The 21,077-nt window shown below is 46.1% G+C and overlaps 19 non-coding genes across 19 annotated transcripts; all 19 read left to right on the top strand.

The window, feature by feature from the left end:
• The first annotated feature begins 603 nt into the window (after positions 1-603).
• TRNAE-CUC (transfer RNA glutamic acid (anticodon CUC)) lies at positions 604-675 on the top strand. Its single transcript has one exon. It is a non-coding gene; the product is annotated as a tRNA-Glu (tRNA).
• Positions 676-1,990: 1,315 nt separating this feature from the next.
• Positions 1,991-2,062, top strand: TRNAE-CUC (transfer RNA glutamic acid (anticodon CUC)). Its single transcript has one exon. It is a non-coding gene; the product is annotated as a tRNA-Glu (tRNA).
• A 701-nt stretch (positions 2,063-2,763) lies between these two features.
• TRNAE-CUC (transfer RNA glutamic acid (anticodon CUC)) lies at positions 2,764-2,835 on the top strand. Its single transcript has one exon. It is a non-coding gene; the product is annotated as a tRNA-Glu (tRNA).
• A 1,314-nt stretch (positions 2,836-4,149) lies between these two features.
• Positions 4,150-4,221, top strand: TRNAE-CUC (transfer RNA glutamic acid (anticodon CUC)). The gene has a single exon. It is a non-coding gene; the product is annotated as a tRNA-Glu (tRNA).
• Positions 4,222-4,847: 626 nt separating this feature from the next.
• TRNAE-CUC (transfer RNA glutamic acid (anticodon CUC)) lies at positions 4,848-4,919 on the top strand. Its single transcript has one exon. It is a non-coding gene; the product is annotated as a tRNA-Glu (tRNA).
• A 2,087-nt stretch (positions 4,920-7,006) lies between these two features.
• Positions 7,007-7,078, top strand: TRNAE-CUC (transfer RNA glutamic acid (anticodon CUC)). The gene has a single exon. It is a non-coding gene; the product is annotated as a tRNA-Glu (tRNA).
• Positions 7,079-7,704: 626 nt separating this feature from the next.
• TRNAE-CUC (transfer RNA glutamic acid (anticodon CUC)) lies at positions 7,705-7,776 on the top strand. The gene has a single exon. It is a non-coding gene; the product is annotated as a tRNA-Glu (tRNA).
• Positions 7,777-9,863: 2,087 nt separating this feature from the next.
• TRNAE-CUC (transfer RNA glutamic acid (anticodon CUC)) lies at positions 9,864-9,935 on the top strand. The gene has a single exon. It is a non-coding gene; the product is annotated as a tRNA-Glu (tRNA).
• A 2,095-nt stretch (positions 9,936-12,030) lies between these two features.
• Positions 12,031-12,102, top strand: TRNAE-CUC (transfer RNA glutamic acid (anticodon CUC)). The gene has a single exon. It is a non-coding gene; the product is annotated as a tRNA-Glu (tRNA).
• Positions 12,103-12,727: 625 nt separating this feature from the next.
• TRNAE-CUC (transfer RNA glutamic acid (anticodon CUC)) lies at positions 12,728-12,799 on the top strand. Its single transcript has one exon. It is a non-coding gene; the product is annotated as a tRNA-Glu (tRNA).
• Positions 12,800-13,500: 701 nt separating this feature from the next.
• Positions 13,501-13,572, top strand: TRNAE-CUC (transfer RNA glutamic acid (anticodon CUC)). The gene has a single exon. It is a non-coding gene; the product is annotated as a tRNA-Glu (tRNA).
• Positions 13,573-14,198: 626 nt separating this feature from the next.
• TRNAE-CUC (transfer RNA glutamic acid (anticodon CUC)) lies at positions 14,199-14,270 on the top strand. Its single transcript has one exon. It is a non-coding gene; the product is annotated as a tRNA-Glu (tRNA).
• A 626-nt stretch (positions 14,271-14,896) lies between these two features.
• On the top strand, positions 14,897-14,968 carry TRNAE-CUC (transfer RNA glutamic acid (anticodon CUC)). The gene has a single exon. It is a non-coding gene; the product is annotated as a tRNA-Glu (tRNA).
• A 1,308-nt stretch (positions 14,969-16,276) lies between these two features.
• Positions 16,277-16,348, top strand: TRNAE-CUC (transfer RNA glutamic acid (anticodon CUC)). The gene has a single exon. It is a non-coding gene; the product is annotated as a tRNA-Glu (tRNA).
• Positions 16,349-16,973: 625 nt separating this feature from the next.
• Positions 16,974-17,045, top strand: TRNAE-CUC (transfer RNA glutamic acid (anticodon CUC)). Its single transcript has one exon. It is a non-coding gene; the product is annotated as a tRNA-Glu (tRNA).
• A 1,322-nt stretch (positions 17,046-18,367) lies between these two features.
• TRNAE-CUC (transfer RNA glutamic acid (anticodon CUC)) lies at positions 18,368-18,439 on the top strand. The gene has a single exon. It is a non-coding gene; the product is annotated as a tRNA-Glu (tRNA).
• Positions 18,440-19,056: 617 nt separating this feature from the next.
• On the top strand, positions 19,057-19,128 carry TRNAE-CUC (transfer RNA glutamic acid (anticodon CUC)). The gene has a single exon. It is a non-coding gene; the product is annotated as a tRNA-Glu (tRNA).
• Positions 19,129-19,829: 701 nt separating this feature from the next.
• On the top strand, positions 19,830-19,901 carry TRNAE-CUC (transfer RNA glutamic acid (anticodon CUC)). The gene has a single exon. It is a non-coding gene; the product is annotated as a tRNA-Glu (tRNA).
• A 617-nt stretch (positions 19,902-20,518) lies between these two features.
• On the top strand, positions 20,519-20,590 carry TRNAE-CUC (transfer RNA glutamic acid (anticodon CUC)). The gene has a single exon. It is a non-coding gene; the product is annotated as a tRNA-Glu (tRNA).
• The last annotated feature ends 487 nt before the right edge of the window (positions 20,591-21,077 follow it).

Genomic DNA, 21,077 nt, shown 5'->3' with positions numbered 1-21,077 from the left:
TATCCAAAGATCACACATATCAGTTCAGGGGTTCAAGAATTTCCTGGAAGTCATAATTTTGACCAAGCGTGCACATGGTCCTATGCCCAAAACAGTTCCATGAAATCAGTGCTAACAGTCGGTCACGTTTGGTAGGCTTTTACAGGTTTCCCTGCAGGGCCCATAATCTGTGGGTAGGAGGCTGGCAAGCAGGCTCCTCCAGGAGCTCGTGGCAAACTCACTTGGAGAGGGAGGAGAGCTATGATAAGCCCAGGAAATGGAGATAACGAGATGGTTAAATAATGGTTGATTGAAGCTGTCAGGTGTAGCTCGCACTTTAATTTGAAATCGGTTTCCTTTTTGCCTTTAAAATAAGCGATCTTGCTGCAGTCTAATTAGGGCGCATTGAGGAAATCTGTGTAAGAATGGACCTTGCTGACATTTTCAGTGCCTTAACCCCTTAAGGACACATGACATGTGTGACATGTCATGATGCCCATTTATTCCAGAAGTTTGGTCCTTAAGGGGTTAAAAGGCAAACGTTTGAATTGCACTGTCGCGTGGAAACCTTGAGCTTCTGGATACCACAAACTCGTTTTCTCACAGTTTCTAGCAGCTCACAGTTCCCTGGTGGTCTAGTGGTTAGGATTCGGCGCTCTCACCGCCGCGGCCCGGGTTCGATTCCCGGTCAGGGAAAATTAACCTTTTCCCGCAACAAGCAAAATGTGCCCTAAAAATACATAAATCCCCACAAATAGTTAAATCCCCTAATAGCCCTGATCTGGGTGACCACACATATCACACATATCAGTTCAGGGGTTCAAGAATTTCCTGGAAGTCATAATTTTGACCAAGCGTGCACATGGTCCTATGCCCAAAACAGTTCCATGAAATCAGTGCTAACAGTCGGTCACGTTTGGTAGGCTTTTACAGGTTTCCCTGCAGGGCCCATAATCTGTGGGTAGGAGGCTGGCAAGCAGGCTCCTCCAGGAGCTCGTGGCAAACTCACTTGGAGAGGGAGGAGAGCTATGATAAGCCCAGGAAATGGAGATAACGAGATGGTTAAATAATGGTTGATTGAAGCTGTCAGGTGTAGCTCGCACTTTAATTTGAAATCGGTTTCCTTTTTGCCTTTAAAATAAGCGATCTTGCTGCAGTCTAATTAGGGCGCATTGAGGAAATCTGTGTAAGAATGGACCTTGCTGACATTTTCAATGCCTTAAAAGGCAAACGTTTGAATTGCACTTTCGCGTGGAAACCTTGAGCTTCTGGATACCACAAACTCGTTTTCTCACAGTTTCTAGCAGCTCACAGTTCCCTGTCGTCTAGTGGTTAGGATTCAGCGCTCTCACCGCCGCGGCCCGGGTTCGATTCCCGGTCAGGGAAAGTTAATCTTTTCCCGCAACAAGCAAAATGTTCCCTAAAAATACATAAAACCCCACAAATGTTACATCCCCTAATAGCCCTGATCTGGGTGACCAACATATCCAAAGATCACACATATCAGTTCAGGGGTTCAGGAATTTCCTGGAAGTCATAATTTTGACCAAGCGTGTACATGGTCCTATGCCCAAAACAGTTCCATGAAATCAGTGCTAACAGTCGGTTAAGTTTGGTAGGCTTTTACAGGTTTCCCTGCAGGGCCCATAATCTGTGGGTAGGAGGCTGGCAAGCAGGCTCCTCCAGGAGCTCGTGGCAAACTCACTTGGAGAGGGAGGAGAGCTATGATACGCCCAGGAAATGGAGATAACGAGATGGTTAAATAATGGTTGATTGAAGCTGTCAGGTGTAGCTCGCACTTTAATTTGAAATCGGTTTCCATTTTGCCTTTAAAATAAGCGATCTTGCTGCAGTCTAATTAGGGCGCATTGAGGAAATCTGTGTAAGAATGGACCTTGCTGACATTTTCAGTGCCTTAAAAGGCAAACGTTTGAATTGCACTGTCGCGTGGAAACCTTGAGCTTCTGGATACCACAAACTCGTTTTCTCACAGTTTCAAGCAGCTCACAGTTCCCTGGTAGTCTAGTGGTTAGGATTCGGCGCTCTCACCGCCGCGGCCTGGGTTCGATTCCCGGTCAGGGAAAGTTAATCTTTTCCCGCAACAAGCAAAATGTGCCCTAAAAATACATTAAACCCCACAAATGTTACATCCCCTAATAGCCCTGATCTGGGTGACCAACATATCCAAAGATCACACATATCAGTTCAGGGGTTCAGGAATTTCCTGGAAGTCATAATTTTGACCAAGCGTGCACATGGTCCTATGCCCAAAACAGTTCCATGAAATCAGTGCTAACAGTCGGTTAAGTTTGGTAGGCTTTTACAGGTTTCCCTGCAGGGCCCATAATCTGTGGGTAGGAGGCTGGCAAGCAGGCTCCTCCAGGAGCTCGTGGCAAACTCACTTGGAGAGGGAGGAGAGCTATGATACGCCCAGGAAATGGAGATAACGAGATGGTTAAATAATGGTTGATTGAAGCTGTCAGGTGTAGCTCACACTTTAATTTGAAATCGGTTTCCTTTTTGCCTTTAAAATAAGCGATCTTGCTGCAGTCTAATTAGGGCGCATTGAGGAAATCTGTGTAAGAATGGACCTTGCTGACATTTTCAGTGCCTTAACCCCTTAAGGACACATGACATGTGTGACATGTCATGATGCCCATTTATTCCAGAAGTTTGGTCCTTAAGGGGTTAAAAGGCAAACGTTTGAATTGCACTGTCGCGTGGAAACCTTGAGCTTCTGGATACCACAAACTCGTTTTCTCACAGTTTCTAGCAGCTCACAGTTCCCTGGTGGTCTAGTGGTTAGGATTCGGCGCTCTCACCGCCGCGGCCCGGGTTCGATTCCCGGTCAGGGAAAATTAACCTTTTCCCGCAACAAGCAAAATGTGCCCTAAAAATACATAAATCCCCACAAATAGTTAAATCCCCTAATAGCCCTGATCTGGGTGACCACACATATCACACATATCAGTTCAGGGGTTCAAGAATTTCCTGGAAGTCATAATTTTGACCAAGCGTGCACATGGTCCTATGCCCAAAACAGTTCCATGAAATCAGTGCTAACAGTCGGTCACGTTTGGTAGGCTTTTACAGGTTTCCCTGCAGGGCCCATAATCTGTGGGTAGGAGGCTGGCAAGCAGGCTCCTCCAGGAGCTCGTGGCAAACTCACTTGGAGAGGGAGGAGAGCTATGATAAGCCCAGGAAATGGAGATAACGAGATGGTTAAATAATGGTTGATTGAAGCTGTCAGGTGTAGCTCGCACTTTAATTTGAAATCGGTTTCCTTTTTGCCTTTAAAATAAGCGATCTTGCTGCAGTCTAATTAGGGCGCATTGAGGAAATCTGTGTAAGAATGGACCTTGCTGACATTTTCAATGCCTTAAAAGGCAAACGTTTGAATTGCACTTTCGCGTGGAAACCTTGAGCTTCTGGATACCACAAACTCGTTTTCTCACAGTTTCTAGCAGCTCACAGTTCCCTGTCGTCTAGTGGTTAGGATTCAGCGCTCTCACCGCCGCGGCCCGGGTTCGATTCCCGGTCAGGGAAAGTTAATCTTTTCCCGCAACAAGCAAAATGTTCCCTAAAAATACATAAAACCCCACAAATGTTACATCCCCTAATAGCCCTGATCTGGGTGACCAACATATCCAAAGATCACACATATCAGTTCAGGGGTTCAGGAATTTCCTGGAAGTCATAATTTTGACCAAGCATGCACATGATCCTATGCCCAAAACATTTCCATGAAATCAGTGCTAACAGTCGGTCACGTTTGGTAGGCTTTTACAGGTTTCGCTGCAGGGCCCATAATCTGTGGGTAGGAGGCTGGCAGCAGGCTCCTCCAGGAGCTCGTGGCAAACTCACTTGGAGAGGGAGGAGAGCTATGATACGCCCAGGAAATGGAGATAATGAGATGGTTAAATAATGGTTGATTGAAGCTGTCAGGTGGTGCTCGCACTTTAATTTGAAATCGGTTTCCTTTTTGCCTTTAAAATAAGCGATCTTGCTGCAGTCTAATTAGGGCGCATTGAGGAAATCTGTGTAAGAATGGACCTTGCTGACATTTTCAGTGCCTTAAAAGGCAAACGTTTGAATTGCACTGTCGCGTGGAAACCTTGAGCTTCTGGATACCACAAACTCGTTTTCTCACAGTTTCTAGCAGCTCACAGTTCCCTGGTGGTCTAGTGGTTAGGATTCGGCGCTCTCACCGCCGCGGCCCGGGTTCGATTCCCGGTCAGGGAAAATTAACCTTTTCCCGCAACAAGCAAAATGTGCCCTAAAAATACATAAATCCCCACAAATAGTTAAATCCCCTAATAGCCCTGATCTGGGTGACCAACATATCCAAAGATCACACATATCAGTTCAGGGGTTCAAGAATTTCCTGGAAGTCATAATTTTGACCAAGCGTGCACATGGTCCTATGCCCAAAACAGTTCCATGAAATCAGTGCTAACAGTCGGTCAAGTTTGGTAGGCTTTTACAGGTTTCCCTGCAGGGCCCATAATCTGTGGGTAGGAGGCTGGCAAGCAGGCTCCTCCAGGAGCTTGTGGCAAACTCACTTGGAGAGGGAGGAGAGCTATGATACGCCCAGGAAATGGAGATAATGAGATGGTTAAATAATGGTTGATTGAAGCTGTCAGGTGTAGCTCGCACTTTAATTTGAAATCGGTTTCCTTTTTGCCTTTAAAATAAGCGATCTTGCTGCAGTCTAATTAGGGCGCATTGAGGAAATCTGTGTAAGAATGGACCTTGCTGACATTTTCAGTGCCTTAAAAGGCAAACGTTTGAATTGCACTGTCGCGTGGAAACCTTGAGCTTCTGGATACCACAAACTCGTTTTCTCACAGTTTCAAGCAGCTCACAGTTCCCTGGTAGTCTAGTGGTTAGGATTCGGCGCTCTCACCGCCGCGGCCTGGGTTCGATTCCCGGTCAGGGAAAGTTAATCTTTTCCCGCAACAAGCAAAATGTGCCCTAAAAATACATTAAACCCCACAAATGTTACATCCCCTAATAGCCCTGATCTGGGTGACCAACATATCCAAAGATCACACATATCAGTTCAGGGGTTCAGGAATTTCCTGGAAGTCATAATTTTGACCAAGCGTGCACATGGTCCTATGCCCAAAACAGTTCCATGAAATCAGTGCTAACAGTCGGTTAAGTTTGGTAGGCTTTTACAGGTTTCCCTGCAGGGCCCATAATCTGTGGGTAGGAGGCTGGCAAGCAGGCTCCTCCAGGAGCTCGTGGCAAACTCACTTGGAGAGGGAGGAGAGCTATGATACGCCCAGGAAATGGAGATAACGAGATGGTTAAATAATGGTTGATTGAAGCTGTCAGGTGTAGCTCACACTTTAATTTGAAATCGGTTTCCTTTTTGCCTTTAAAATAAGCGATCTTGCTGCAGTCTAATTAGGGCGCATTGAGGAAATCTGTGTAAGAATGGACCTTGCTGACATTTTCAGTGCCTTAACCCCTTAAGGACACATGACATGTGTGACATGTCATGATGCCCATTTATTCCAGAAGTTTGGTCCTTAAGGGGTTAAAAGGCAAACGTTTGAATTGCACTGTCGCGTGGAAACCTTGAGCTTCTGGATACCACAAACTCGTTTTCTCACAGTTTCTAGCAGCTCACAGTTCCCTGGTGGTCTAGTGGTTAGGATTCGGCGCTCTCACCGCCGCGGCCCGGCTTCGATTCCCGGTCAGGGAAAATTAACCTTTTCCCGCAACAAGCAAAATGTGCCCTAAAAATACATAAATCCCCACAAATAGTTAAATCCCCTAATAGCCCTGATCTGGGTGACCACACATATCACACATATCAGTTCAGGGGTTCAAGAATTTCCTGGAAGTCATAATTTTGACCAAGCGTGCACATGGTCCTATGCCCAAAACAGTTCCATGAAATCAGTGCTAACAGTCGGTCACGTTTGGTAGGCTTTTACAGGTTTCCCTGCAGGGCCCATAATCTGTGGGTAGGAGGCTGGCAAGCAGGCTCCTCCAGGAGCTCGTGGCAAACTCACTTGGAGAGGGAGGAGAGCTATGATAAGCCCAGGAAATGGAGATAACGAGATGGTTAAATAATGGTTGATTGAAGCTGTCAGGTGTAGCTCGCACTTTAATTTGAAATCGGTTTCCTTTTTGCCTTTAAAATAAGCGATCTTGCTGCAGTCTAATTAGGGCGCATTGAGGAAATCTGTGTAAGAATGGACCTTGCTGACATTTTCAATGCCTTAAAAGGCAAACGTTTGAATTGCACTTTCGCGTGGAAACCTTGAGCTTCTGGATACCACAAACTCGTTTTCTCACAGTTTCTAGCAGCTCACAGTTCCCTGTCGTCTAGTGGTTAGGATTCAGCGCTCTCACCGCCGCGGCCCGGGTTCGATTCCCGGTCAGGGAAAGTTAATCTTTTCCCGCAACAAGCAAAATGTTCCCTAAAAATACATAAAACCCCACAAATGTTACATCCCCTAATAGCCCTGATCTGGGTGACCAACATATCCAAAGATCACACATATCAGTTCAGGGGTTCAGGAATTTCCTGGAAGTCATAATTTTGACCAAGCATGCACATGATCCTATGCCCAAAACATTTCCATGAAATCAGTGCTAACAGTCGGTCACGTTTGGTAGGCTTTTACAGGTTTCGCTGCAGGGCCCATAATCTGTGGGTAGGAGGCTGGCAGCAGGCTCCTCCAGGAGCTCGTGGCAAACTCACTTGGAGAGGGAGGAGAGCTATGATACGCCCAGGAAATGGAGATAATGAGATGGTTAAATAATGGTTGATTGAAGCTGTCAGGTGGTGCTCGCACTTTAATTTGAAATCGGTTTCCTTTTTGCCTTTAAAATAAGCGATCTTGCTGCAGTCTAATTAGGGCGCATTGAGGAAATCTGTGTAAGAATGGACCTTGCTGACATTTTCAGTGCCTTAAAAGGCAAACGTTTGAATTGCACTGTCGCGTGGAAACCTTGAGCTTCTGGATACCACAAACTCGTTTTCTCACAGTTTCTAGCAGCTCACAGTTCCCTGGTGGTCTAGTGGTTAGGATTCGGCGCTCTCACCGCCGCGGCCCGGGTTCGATTCCCGGTCAGGGAAAATTAACCTTTTCCCGCAACAAGCAAAATGTGCCCTAAAAATACATAAATCCCCACAAATAGTTAAATCCCCTAATAGCCCTGATCTGGGTGACCAACATATCCAAAGATCACACATATCAGTTCAGGGGTTCAAGAATTTCCTGGAAGTCATAATTTTGACCAAGCGTGCACATGGTCCTATGCCCAAAACAGTTCCATGAAATCAGTGCTAACAGTCGGTCAAGTTTGGTAGGCTTTTACAGGTTTCCCTGCAGGGCCCATAATCTGTGGGTAGGAGGCTGGCAAGCAGGCTCCTCCAGGAGCTTGTGGCAAACTCACTTGGAGAGGGAGGAGAGCTATGATACGCCCAGGAAATGGAGATAATGAGATGGTTAAATAATGGTTGATTGAAGCTGTCAGGTGTAGCTCGCACTTTAATTTGAAATCGGTTTCCTTTTTGCCTTTAAAATAAGCGATCTTGCTGCAGTCTAATTAGGGCGCATTGAGGAAATCTGTGTAAGAATGGACCTTGCTGACATTTTCAGTGCCTTAAAAGGCAAACGTTTGAATTGCACTGTCGCGTGGAAACCTTGAGCTTCTGGATACCACAAACTCGTTTTCTCACAGTTTCAAGCAGCTCACAGTTCCCTGGTAGTCTAGTGGTTAGGATTCGGCGCTCTCACCGCCGCGGCCTGGGTTCGATTCCCGGTCAGGGAAAGTTAATCTTTTCCCGCAACAAGCAAAATGTGCCCTAAAAATACATTAAACCCCACAAATGTTACATCCCCTAATAGCCCTGATCTGGGTGACCAACATATCCAAAGATCACACATATCAGTTCAGGGGTTCAGGAATTTCCTGGAAGTCATAATTTTGACCAAGCGTGCACATGGTCCTATGCCCAAAACAGTTCCATGAAATCAGTGCTAACAGTCGGTTAAGTTTGGTAGGCTTTTACAGGTTTCCCTGCAGGGCCCATAATCTGTGGGTAGGAGGCTGGCAAGCAGGCTCCTCCAGGAGCTCGTGGCAAACTCACTTGGAGAGGGAGGAGAGCTATGATACGCCCAGGAAATGGAGATAACGAGATGGTTAAATAATGGTTGATTGAAGCTGTCAGGTGTAGCTCACACTTTAATTTGAAATCGGTTTCCTTTTTGCCTTTAAAATAAGCGATCTTGCTGCAGTCTAATTAGGGCGCATTGAGGAAATCTGTGTAAGAATGGACCTTGCTGACATTTTCAGTGCCTTAACCCCTTAAGGACACATGACATGTGTGACATGTCATGATGCCCATTTATTCCAGAAGTTTGGTCCTTAAGGGGTTAAAAGGCAAACGTTTGAATTGCACTGTCGCGTGGAAACCTTGAGCTTCTGGATACCACAAACTCGTTTTCTCACAGTTTCTAGCAGCTCACAGTTCCCTGGTGGTCTAGTGGTTAGGATTCGGCGCTCTCACCGCCGCGGCCCGGCTTCGATTCCCGGTCAGGGAAAATTAACCTTTTCCCGCAACAAGCAAAATGTGCCCTAAAAATACATAAATCCCCACAAATAGTTAAATCCCCTAATAGCCCTGATCTGGGTGACCACACATATCACACATATCAGTTCAGGGGTTCAAGAATTTCCTGGAAGTCATAATTTTGACCAAGCGTGCACATGGTCCTATGCCCAAAACAGTTCCATGAAATCAGTGCTAACAGTCGGTCACGTTTGGTAGGCTTTTACAGGTTTCCCTGCAGGGCCCATAATCTGTGGGTAGGAGGCTGGCAAGCAGGCTCCTCCAGGAGCTCGTGGCAAACTCACTTGGAGAGGGAGGAGAGCTATGATAAGCCCAGGAAATGGAGATAACGAGATGGTTAAATAATGGTTGATTGAAGCTGTCAGGTGTAGCTCGCACTTTAATTTGAAATCGGTTTCCTTTTTGCCTTTAAAATAAGCGATCTTGCTGCAGTCTAATTAGGGCGCATTGAGGAAATCTGTGTAAGAATGGACCTTGCTGACATTTTCAATGCCTTAAAAGGCAAACGTTTGAATTGCACTTTCGCGTGGAAACCTTGAGCTTCTGGATACCACAAACTCGTTTTCTCACAGTTTCTAGCAGCTCACAGTTCCCTGTCGTCTAGTGGTTAGGATTCAGCGCTCTCACCGCCGCGGCCCGGGTTCGATTCCCGGTCAGGGAAAGTTAATCTTTTCCCGCAACAAGCAAAATGTTCCCTAAAAATACATAAAACCCCACAAATGTTACATCCCCTAATAGCCCTGATCTGGGTGACCAACATATCCAAAGATCACACATATCAGTTCAGGGGTTCAGGAATTTCCTGGAAGTCATAATTTTGACCAAGCATGCACATGATCCTATGCCCAAAACATTTCCATGAAATCAGTGCTAACAGTCGGTCACGTTTGGTAGGCTTTTACAGGTTTCCCTGCAGGGCCCATAATCTGTGGGTAGGAGGCTGGCAGCAGGCTCCTCCAGGAGCTCGTGGCAAACTCACTTGGAGAGGGAGGAGAGCTATGATACGCCCAGGAAATGGAGATAATGAGATGGTTAAATAATGGTTGATTGAAGCTGTCAGGTGGTGCTCGCACTTTAATTTGAAATCGGTTTCCTTTTTGCCTTTAAAATAAGCGATCTTGCTGCAGTCTAATTAGGGCGCATTGAGGAAATCTGTGTAAGAATGGACCTTGCTGACATTTTCAGTGCCTTAAAAGGCAAACGTTTGAATTGCACTGTCGCGTGGAAACCTTGAGCTTCTGGATACCACAAACTCGTTTTCTCACAGTTTCTAGCAGCTCACAGTTCCCTGGTGGTCTAGTGGTTAGGATTCGGCGCTCTCACCGCCGCGGCCCGGGTTCGATTCCCGGTCAGGGAAAATTAACCTTTTCCCGCAACAAGCAAAATGTGCCCTAAAAATACATAAATCCCCACAAATAGTTAAATCCCCTAATAGCCCTGATCTGGGTGATCAACATATCCAAAGATCACACATATCAGTTCAGGGGTTCAAGAATTTCCTGGAAGTCATAATTTTGACCAAGCGTGCACATGGTCCTATGCCCAAAACAGTTCCATGAAATCAGTGCTAACAGTCGGTCAAGTTTGGTAGGCTTTTACAGGTTTCCCTGCAGGGCCCATAATCTGTGGGTAGGAGGCTGGCAAGCAGGCTCCTCCAGGAGCTTGTGGCAAACTCACTTGGAGAGGGAGGAGAGCTATGATACGCCCAGGAAATGGAGATAATGAGATGGTTAAATAATGGTTGATTGAAGCTGTCAGGTGTAGCTCGCACTTTAATTTGAAATCGGTTTCCTTTTTGCCTTTAAAATAAGCGATCTTGCTGCAGTCTAATTAGGGCGCATTGAGGAAATCTGTGTAAGAATGGACCTTGCTGACATTTTCAGTGCCTTAAAAGGCAAACGTTTGAATTGCACTTTCGCGTGGAAACCTTGAGCTTCTGGATACCACAAACTCGTTTTCTCACAGTTTCTAGCAGCTCACAGTTCCCTGTCGTCTAGTGGTTAGGATTCAGCGCTCTCACCGCCGCGGCCCGGGTTCGATTCCCGGTCAGGGAAAGTTAATCTTTTCCCGCAACAAGCAAAATGTTCCCTAAAAATACATAAAACCCCACAAATGTTACATCCCCTAATAGCCCTGATCTGGGTGACCAACATATCCAAAGATCACACATATCAGTTCAGGGGTTAAGGAATTTCCTGGAAGTCATAATTTTGACCAAGCATGCACATGATCCTATGCCCAAAACATTTCCATGAAATCAGTGCTAACAGTCGGTCACGTTTGGTAGGCTTTTACAGGTTTCCCTGCAGGGCCCATAATCTGTGGGTAGGAGGCTGGCAGCAGGCTCCTCCAGGAGCTCGTGGCAAACTCACTTGGAGAGGGAGGAGAGCTATGATACGCCCAGGAAATGGAGATAATGAGATGGTTAAATAATGGTTGATTGAAGCTGTCAGGTGTAGCTCGCACTTTAATTTGAAATCGGTTTCCTTTTTGCCTTTAAAATAAGCGATCTTGCTGCAGTCTAATTAGGGCGCATTGAGGACATCTGTGTAAGAATGGACCTTGCTGACATTTTCAGTGCCTTAACCCCTTAAGGACACATGACATGTGTGACATGTCATGATGCCCATTTATTCCAGAAGTTTGGTCCTTAAGGGGTTAAAAGGCAAACGTTTGAATTGCACTGTCGCGTGGAAACCTTGAGCTTCTGGATACCACAAACTCGTTTTCTCACAGTTTCTAGCAGCTCACAGTTCCCTGGTGGTCTAGTGGTTAGGATTCGGCGCTCTCACCGCCGCGGCCCGGCTTCGATTCCCGGTCAGGGAAAATTAACCTTTTCCCGCAACAAGCAAAATGTGCCCTAAAAATACATAAATCCCCACAAATAGTTAAATCCCCTAATAGCCCTGATCTGGGTGACCAACATATCCAAAGATCACACATATCAGTTCAGGGGTTCAAGAATTTCCTGGAAGTCATAATTTTGACCAAGCGTGCACATGGTCCTATGCCCAAAACAGTTCCATGAAATCAGTGCTAACAGTCGGTCAAGTTTGGTAGGCTTTTACAGGTTTCCCTGCAGGGCCCATAATCTGTGGATAGGAGGCTGGGAAGCAGGCTCCTCCAGGAGCTTGTGGCAAACTCACTTGGAGAGGGAGGAGAGCTATGATACGCCCAGGAAATGGAGATAATGAGATGGTTAAATAATGGTTGATTGAAGCTGTCAGGTGTAGCTCGCACTTTAATTTGAAATCGGTTTCCTTTTTGCCTTTAAAATAAGCGATCTTGCTGCAGTCTAATTAGGGCGCATTGAGGAAATCTGTGTAAGAATGGACCTTGCTGACATTTTCAGTGCCTTAAAAGGCAAACGTTTGAATTGCACTGTCGCGTGGAAACATTGAGCTTCTGGATACCACAAACTCGTTTTCTCACAGTTTCTAGCAGCTCACAGTTCCCTGGTAGTCTAGTGGTTAGGATTCGGCGCTCTCACCGCCGCGGCCCGGGTTCGATTCCCGGTCAGGGAAAGTTAATCTTTTCCCGCAACAAGCAAAATGTGCCCTAAAAATACATTAAACCCCACAAATGTTACATCCCCTAATAGCCCTGATCTGGGTGACCAACATATCCAAAGATCAAACATATCAGTTCAGGGGTTCAGGAATTTCCTAGAAGTCATAATTTTGACAAAGCGTGCACATGGTCCTATGCCCAAAACAGTTCCATGAAATCAGTGCTAACAGTCGGTCACGTTTGGTAGGCTTTTACAGGTTTCCCTGCAGGGCCCATAATCTGTGGGTAGGAGGCTGGCAAGCAGGCTCCTCCAGGAGCTCGTGGCAAACTCACTTGGAGAGGGAGGAGAGCTATGATACGCCCAGGAAATGGAGATAACGAGATGGTTAAATAATGGTTGATTGAAGCTGTCAGGTGTAGCTCGCACTTTAATTTGAAATCGGTTTCCTTTTTGCCTTTAAAATAAGCGATCTTGCTGCAGTCTAATTAGGGCGCATTGAGGAAATCTGTGTAAGAATGGACCTTGCTGACATTTTCAGTGCCTTAAAAGGCAAACGTTTGAATTGCACTGTCGCGTGGAAACCTTGAGCTTCTGGATACCACAAACTCGTTTTCTCACAGTTTCTAGCAGCTCACAGTTCCCTGGTAGTCTAGTGGTTAGGATTCGGCGCTCTCACCGCCGCGGCCCGGGTTCGATTCCCGGTCAGGGAAAGTTAATCTTTTCCCGCAACAAGCAAAATGTGCCCTAAAAATACATTAAACCCCACAAATGTTACATCCCCTAATAGCCCTGATCTGGGTGACCAACATATCCAAAGATCAAACATATCAGTTCAGGGGTTCAGGAATTTCCTAGAAGTCATAATTTTGACAAAGCGTGCACATGGTCCTATGCCCAAAACAGTTCCATGAAATCAGTGCTAACAGTCGGTCACGTTTGGTAGGCTTTTACAGGTTTCCCTGCAGGGCCCATAATCTGTGGGTAGGAGGCTGGCAAGCAGGCTCCTCCAGGAGCTCGTGGCAAACTCACTTGGAGAGGGAGGAGAGCTATGATACGCCCAGGAAATGGAGATAACGAGATGGTTAAATAATGGTTGATTGAAGCTGTCAGGTGTAGCTCGCACTTTAATTTGAAATCGGTTTCCTTTTTGCCTTTAAAATAAGCGATCTTGCTGCAGTCTAATTAGGGCGCATTGAGGAAATCTGTGTAAGAATGGACCTTGCTGACATTTTCAGTGCCTTAACCCCTTAAGGACACATGACATGTGTGACATGTCATGATGCCCATTTATTCCAGAAGTTTGGTCCTTAAGGGGTTAAAAGGCAAACGTTTGAATTGCACTGTCGCGTGGAAACCTTGAGCTTTTGGATACCACAAACTCGTTTTCTCACAGTTTCTAGCAGCTCACAGTTCCCTGGTGGTCTAGTGGTTAGGATTCGGCGCTCTCACCGCTGCGGCCCGGGTTCGATTCCCGGTCAGGGAAAATTAACCTTTTCCCGCAACAAGCAAAATGTGCCCTAAAAATACATAAATCCCCACAAATAGTTAAATCCCCTAATAGCCCTGATCTGGGTGACCAACATATCCAAAGATCACACATATCAGTTCAGGGGTTCAAGAATTTCATCGAAGTCATAATTTTGACCAAGCGTGCACATGGTCCTATGCCCAAAACAGTTCCATGAAATCAGTGCTAACAGTCGGTCAAGTTTGGTAGGCTTTTACAGGTTTCCCTGCAGGGCCCATAATCTGTGGGTAGGAGGCTGGCAAGCAGGCTCCTCCAGGAGCTTGTGGCAAACTCACTTGGAGAGGGAGGAGAGCTATGATACGCCCAGGAAATGGAGATAATGAGATGGTTAAATAATGGTTGATTGAAGCTGTCAGGTGTAGCTCGCACTTTAATTTGAAATCGGTTTCCTTTTTGCCTTTAAAATAAGCGATCTTGCTGCAGTCTAATTAGGGCGCATTGAGGAAATCTGTGTAAGAATGGACCTTGCTGACATTTTCAGTGCCTTAAAAGGCAAACGTTTGAATTGCACTGTCGCGTGGAAACCTTGAGCTTCTGGATACCACAAACTCGTTTTCTCACAGTTTCTAGCAGCTCACAGTTCCCTGGTAGTCTAGTGGTTAGGATTCGGCGCTCTCACCGCCGCGGCCTGGGTTCGATTCCCGGTCAGGGAAAGTTAATCTTTTCCCGCAACAAGAAAAATGTGCCCTAGAAATACATTAAACCCCACAAATGTTACATCCCCTAATAGCCCTGATCTGGGTGACCAACATATCCAAAGATCAAACATATCAGTTCAGGGGTTCAGGAATTTCCTAGAAGTCATAATTTTGACAAAGCGTGCACATGGTCCTATGCCCAAAACAGTTCCATGAAATCAGTGCTAACAGTCGGTCACGTTTGGTAGGCTTTTACAGGTTTCCCTGCAGGGCAAATAATCTGTGGGTAGGAGGCTGGCAAGCAGGCTCCTCCAGGAGCTCGTGGCAAACTCACTTGGAGAGGGAGGAGAGCTATGATACGCCCAGGAAATGGAGATAACGAGATGGTTAAATAATGGTTGATTGAAGCTGTCAGGTGTAGCTCGCACTTTAATTTGAAATCGGTTTCCTTTTTGCCTTTAAAATAAGTGATCTTGCTGCAGTCCAATTAGGGCGCATTGAGGAAATCTGTGTAAGAATGGACCTTGCTGACATTTTCAGTGCCTTAAAAGGCAAACGTTTAGAATTGCACTGTCACGTGGAATCCTTGAGCTTCTGGATACCACAAACTCGTTTTCTCACAGTTTCTAGCAGCTCACAGTTCCCTGGTAGTCTAGTGGTTAGGATTCGGCGCTCTCACCGCCGCGGCCCGGGTTCGATTCCCGGTCAGGGAAAATTAACCTTTTCCCGCAACAAGCAAAATGTGCCCTAAAAATACATAAATCCCCACAAATAGTTAAATCCCCTAATAGCCCTGATCTGGGTGACCAGCATATCCAAAGATCACACATATCAGTTCAGGGGTTCAGGAATTTCCTGGAAGTCATAATTTTGACCAAGCGTGCACATGGTCCTATGCCCAAAACAGTTCCATGAAATCAGTGCTAACAGTCGGTCAAGTTTGGTAGGCTTTTACAGGTTTCCCTGCAGGGCTCATAATCTGTGGGTAGGAGGCTGGCAAGCAGGCTCCTCCAGGAGCTTGTGGCAAACTCACTTGGAGAGGGAGGAGAGCTATGATACGCCCAGGAAATGGAGATAACGAGATGGTTAAATAATGGTTGATTGAAGCTGTCAGGTGTAGCTCGCACTTTAATTTGAAATCGGTTTCCTTTTTGCCTTTAAAATAAGCGATCTTGCTGCAGTCTAATTAGGGCGCATTGAGGAAATCTGTGTAAGAATGGACCTTGCTGACATTTTCAGTGCCTTAAAAGGCAAACGTTTGAATTGCACTGTCGCGTGGAAACCTTGAGCTTCTGGATACCACAAACTCGTTTTCTCACAGTTTCAAGCAGCTCACAGTTCCCTGGTAGTCTAGTGGTTAGGATTCGGCGCTCTCACCGCCGCGGCCCGGGTTCGATTCCTGGTCAGGGAAAATTAACCTTTTCCCGCAACAAGCAAAATGTGCCCTAAAAATACATAAATCCCCACAAATAGTTAAATCCCCTAATAGCCCTGATCTGGGTGACCACACATATCAGTTCAGGGGTTCAAGAATTTCCTGGAAGTCATAATTTTGACCAAGCGTGCACATGGTCCTATGCCCAAAACAGTTCCATGAAATCAGTGCTAACAGTCGGTCACGTTTGGTAGGCTTTTACAGGTTTCCCTGCAGGGCCCATAATCTGTGGGTAGGAGGCTGGCAAGCAGGCTCCTCCAGGAGCTTGTGGCAAACTCACTTGGAGAGGGAGGAGAGCTATGATACGCCCAGGAAATGGAGATAATGAGATGGTTAAATAATGGTTGATTGAAGCTGTCAGGTGTAGCTCGCACTTTAATTTGAAATCGGTTTCCTTTTTGCCTTTAAAATAAGCGATCTTGCTGCAGTCTAATTAGGGCGCATTGAGGAAATCTGTGTAAGAATGGACCTTGCTGACATTTTCAGTGCCTTAAAAGGCAAACGTTTGAATTGCACTGTCGCGTGGAAACCTTGAGCTTCTGGATACCACAAACTCGTTTTCTCACAGTTTCAAGCAGCTCACAGTTCCCTGGTAGTCTAGTGGTTAGGATTCGGCGCTCTCACCGCCGCGGCCCGGGTTCGATTCCCGGTCAGGGAAAGTTAATCTTTTCCCGCAACAAGCAAAATGTGCCCTAAAAATACATTAAACCCCACAAATGTTACATCCCCTAATAGCCCTGATCTGGGTGACCAACATATCCAAAGATCACACATATCAGTTCAGGGGTTCAGGAATTTCCTGGAAGTCATAATTTTGACCAAGCGTGTACATGGTCCTATGCCCAAAACAGTTCCATGAAATCAGTGCTAACAGTCGGTTAAGTTTGGTAGGCTTTTACAGGTTTCCCTGCAGGGCCCATAATCTGTGGGTAGGAGGCTGGCAAGCAGGCTCCTCCAGGAGCTCGTGGCAAACTCACTTGGAGAGGGAGGAGAGCTATGATACGCCCAGGAAATGGAGATAACGAGATGGTTAAATAATGGTTGATTGAAGCTGTCAGGTGTAGCTCGCACTTTAATTTGAAATCGGTTTCCTTTTTGCCTTTAAAATAAGCGATCTTGCTGCAGTCCAATTAGGGCGCATTGAGGAAATCTGTGTAAGAATGGACCTTGCTGACATTTTCAATGCCTTAAAAGGCAAACGTTTGAATTGCACTGTCACGTGGAATCCTTGAGCTTCTGGATACCACAAACTCGTTTTCTGACAGTTTCTAGCAGCTCTCAGTTCCCTGGTGGTCTAGTGGTTAGGATTCGGCGCTCTCACCGCCGCGGCCCGGGTTCGATTCCCGGTCAGGGAAAGTTAATCTTTCCCCCCAACAAGCAAAATGTGCCCTAAAAATACATTAAACCCCACAAATGTTACATCCCCTAATAGTCCTGATCTGGGTGACCAACATATCCAAAGATCACACATATCAGTTCAGGGGTTCAGGAATTTCCTGGAAGTCATAATTTTGACCAAGCGTGTACATGGTCCTATGCCCAAAACAGTTCCATGAAATCAGTGCTAACAGTCGGTCACGTTTGGTAGGCTTTTACAGGTTTCCCTGCAGGGCCCATAATCTGTGGGTAGGAGGCTGGCAAGCAGGCTCCTCCAGGAGCTTGTGGCAAACTCACTTGGAGAGGGAGGAGAGCTATGATACGCCCAGGAAATGGAGATAATGAGATGGTTAAATAATGGTTGATTGAAGCTGTCAGGTGTAGCTCGCACTTTAATTTGAAATCGGTTTCCTTTTTGCCTTTAAAATAAGCGATCTTGCTGCAGTCTAATTAGGGCGCATTGAGGAAATCTGTGTAAGAATGGACCTTGCTGACATTTTCAGTGCCTTAAAAGGCAAACGTTTGAATTGCACTGTCGCGTGGAAACCTTGAGCTTCTGGATACCACAAACTCGTTTTCTCACAGTTTCAAGCAGCTCACAGTTCCCTGGTAGTCTAGTGGTTACGATTCGGCGCTCTCACCGCCGCGGCCCGGGTTCGATTCCCGGTCAGGGAAAGTTAATCTTTTCCCGCAACAAGCAAAATGTGCCCTAAAAATACATTAAACCCCACAAATGTTACATCCCCTAATAGCCCTGATCTGGGTGACCAACATATCCAAAGATCACACATATCAGTTCAGGGGTTCAGGAATTTCCTGGAAGTCATAATTTTGACCAAGCGTGTACATGGTCCTATGCCCAAAACAGTTCCATGAAATCAGTGCTAACAGTCGGTTAAGTTTGGTAGGCTTTTACAGGTTTCCCTGCAGGGCCCATAATCTGTGGGTAGGAGGCTGGCAAGCAGGCTCCTCCAGGAGCTCGTGGCAAACTCACTTGGAGAGGGAGGAGAGCTATGATACGCCCAGGAAATGGAGATAACGAGATGGTTAAATAATGGTTGATTGAAGCTGTCAGGTGTAGCTCGCACTTTAATTTGAAATCGGTTTCCTTTTTGCCTTTAAAATAAGCGATCTTGCTGCAGTCCAATTAGGGCGCATTGAGGAAATCTGTGTAAGAATGGACCTTGCTGACATTTTCAGTGCCTTAAAAGGCAAACGTTTGAATTGCACTGTCACGTGGAATCCTTGAGCTTCTGGATACCACAAACTCGTTTTCTGACAGTTTCTAGCAGCTCTCAGTTCCCTGGTGGTCTAGTGGTTAGGATTCGGCGCTCTCACCGCCGCGGCCCGGGTTCGATTCCCGGTCAGGGAAAGTTAATCTTTCCCCCCAACAAGCAAAATGTGCCCTAAAAATACATTAAACCCCACAAATGTTACATCCCCTAATAGCCCTGATCTGGGTGACCAACATATCCAAAGATCACACATATCGGTTCAGGAATTTCCTGGAAGTCATAATTTTGACCAAGCGTGCACATAGTCCTATGCCCAAAACAGTTCCATGAAATCAGTGCTAACAGTCGGTCACGTTTGGTAGGCTTTTACAGGTTTCCCTGCAGGGCCCATAATCTGTGGGTAGGAGGCTGGCAAGCAGGCTCCTCCAGGAGCTTGTGGCAAACTCACTTGGAGAGGGAGGAGAGCTATGATACGCCCAGGAAATGGAGATAATGAGATGGTTAAATAATGGTTGATTGAAGCTGTCAGGTGTAGCTCGCACTTTAATTTGAAATCGGTTTCCTTTTTGCCTTTAAAATAAGCGATCTTGCTGCAGTCTAATTAGGGCGCATTGAGGAAATCTGTGTAAGAATGGACCTTGCTGACATTTTCAGTGCCTTAAAAGGCAAACGTTTGAATTGCACTGTCGCGTGGAAACCTTGAGCTTCTGGATACCACAAACTCGTTTTCTCACAGTTTCAAGCAGCTCACAGTTCCCTGGTAGTCTAGTGGTTAGGATTCGGCGCTCTCACCGCCGCGGCCCGGGTTCGATTCCCGGTCAGGGAAAGTTAATCTTTTCCCGCAACAAGCAAAATGTGCCCTAAAAATACATTAAACCCCACAAATGTTACATCCCCTAATAGCCCTGATCTGGGTGACCAACATATCCAAAGATCACACATATCAGTTCAGGGGTTCAGGAATTTCCTGGAAGTCATAATTTTGACCAAGCGTGTACATGGTCCTATGCCCAAAACAGTTCCATGAAATCAGTGCTAACAGTCGGTTAAGTTTGGTAGGCTTTTACAGGTTTCCCTGCAGGGCCCATAATCTGTGGGTAGGAGGCTGGCAAGCAGGCTCCTCCAGGAGCTCGTGGCAAACTCACTTGGAGAGGGAGGAGAGCTATGATACGCCCAGGAAATGGAGATAACGAGATGGTTAAATAATGGTTGATTGAAGCTGTCAGGTGTAGCTCACACTTTAATTTGAAATCGGTTTCCTTTTTGCCTTTAAAATAAGCGATCTTGCTGCAGTCTAATTAGGGCGCATTGAGGAAATCTGTGTAAGAATGGACCTTGCTGACATTTTCAGTGCCTTAACCCCTTAAGGACACATGACATGTGTGACATGTCATGATGCCCATTTATTCCAGAAGTTTGGTCCTTAAGGGGTTAAAAGGCAAACGTTTGAATTGCACTGTCGCGTGGAAACCTTGAGCTTCTGGATACCACAAACTCGTTTTCTCACAGTTTCTAGCAGCTCACAGTTCCCTGGTGGTCTAGTGGTTAGGATTCGGCGCTCTCACCGCCGCAGCCCGGGTTCGATTCCCGGTCAGGGAAAGTTAATCTTTCCCCCCAACAAGCAAAATGTGCCCTAAAAATACATTAAACCCCACAAATGTTACATCCCCTAATAGCCCTGATCTGGGTGACCAACATATCCAAAGATCACACATATCGGTTCAGGAATTTCCTGGAAGTCATAATTTTGACCAAGCGTGCACATAGTCCTATGCCCAAAACAGTTCCATGAAATCAGTGCTAACAGTCGGTCACGTTTGGTAGGCTTTTACAGGTTTCCCTGCAGGGCCCATAATCTGTGGGTAGGAGGCTGGCAAGCAGGCTCCTCCAGGAGCTTGTGGCAAACTCACTTGGAGAGGGAGGAGAGCTATGATACGCCCAGGAAATGGAGATAATGAGATGGTTAAATAATGGTTGATTGAAGCTGTCAGGTGTAGCTCGCACTTTAATTTGAAATCGGTTTCCTTTTTGCCTTTAAAATAAGCGATCTTGCTGCAGTCTAATTAGGGCGCATTGAGGAAATCTGTGTAAGAATGGACCTTGCTGACATTTTCAGTGCCTTAAAAGGCAAACGTTTGAATTGCACTGTCGCGTGGAAACCTTGAGCTTCTGGATACCACAAACTCGTTTTCTCACAGTTTCAAGCAGCTCACAGTTCCCTGGTAGTCTAGTGGTTAGGATTCGGCGCTCTCACCGCCGCGGCCCGGGTTCGATTCCCGGTCAGGGAAAGTTAATCTTTTCCCGCAACAAGCAAAATGTGCCCTAAAAATACATTAAACCCCACAAATGTTACATCCCCTAATAGCCCTGATCTGGGTGACCAACATATCCAAAGATCACACATATCAGTTCAGGGGTTCAGGAATTTCCTGGAAGTCATAATTTTGACCAAGCGTGTACATGGTCCTATGCCCAAAACAGTTCCATGAAATCAGTGCTAACAGTCGGTTAAGTTTGGTAGGCTTTTACAGGTTTCCCTGCAGGGCCCATAATCTGTGGGTAGGAGGCTGGCAAGCAGGCTCCTCCAGGAGCTCGTGGCAAACTCACTTGGAGAGGGAGGAGAGCTATGATACGCCCAGGAAATGGAGATAACGAGATGGTTAAATAATGGTTGATTGAAGCTGTCAGGTGTAGCTCACACTTTAATTTGAAATCGGTTTCCTTTTTGCCTTTAAAATAAGCGATCTTGCTGCAGTCTAATTAGGGCGCATTGAG

Source organism: Pelobates fuscus, chromosome 3 (genome assembly GCF_036172605.1).
Source record: "Pelobates fuscus isolate aPelFus1 chromosome 3, aPelFus1.pri, whole genome shotgun sequence".
NCBI lineage: Eukaryota > Metazoa > Chordata > Amphibia > Anura > Pelobatidae > Pelobates > Pelobates fuscus.
This window is presented reverse-complemented; position numbering and strand designations above follow the sequence as displayed.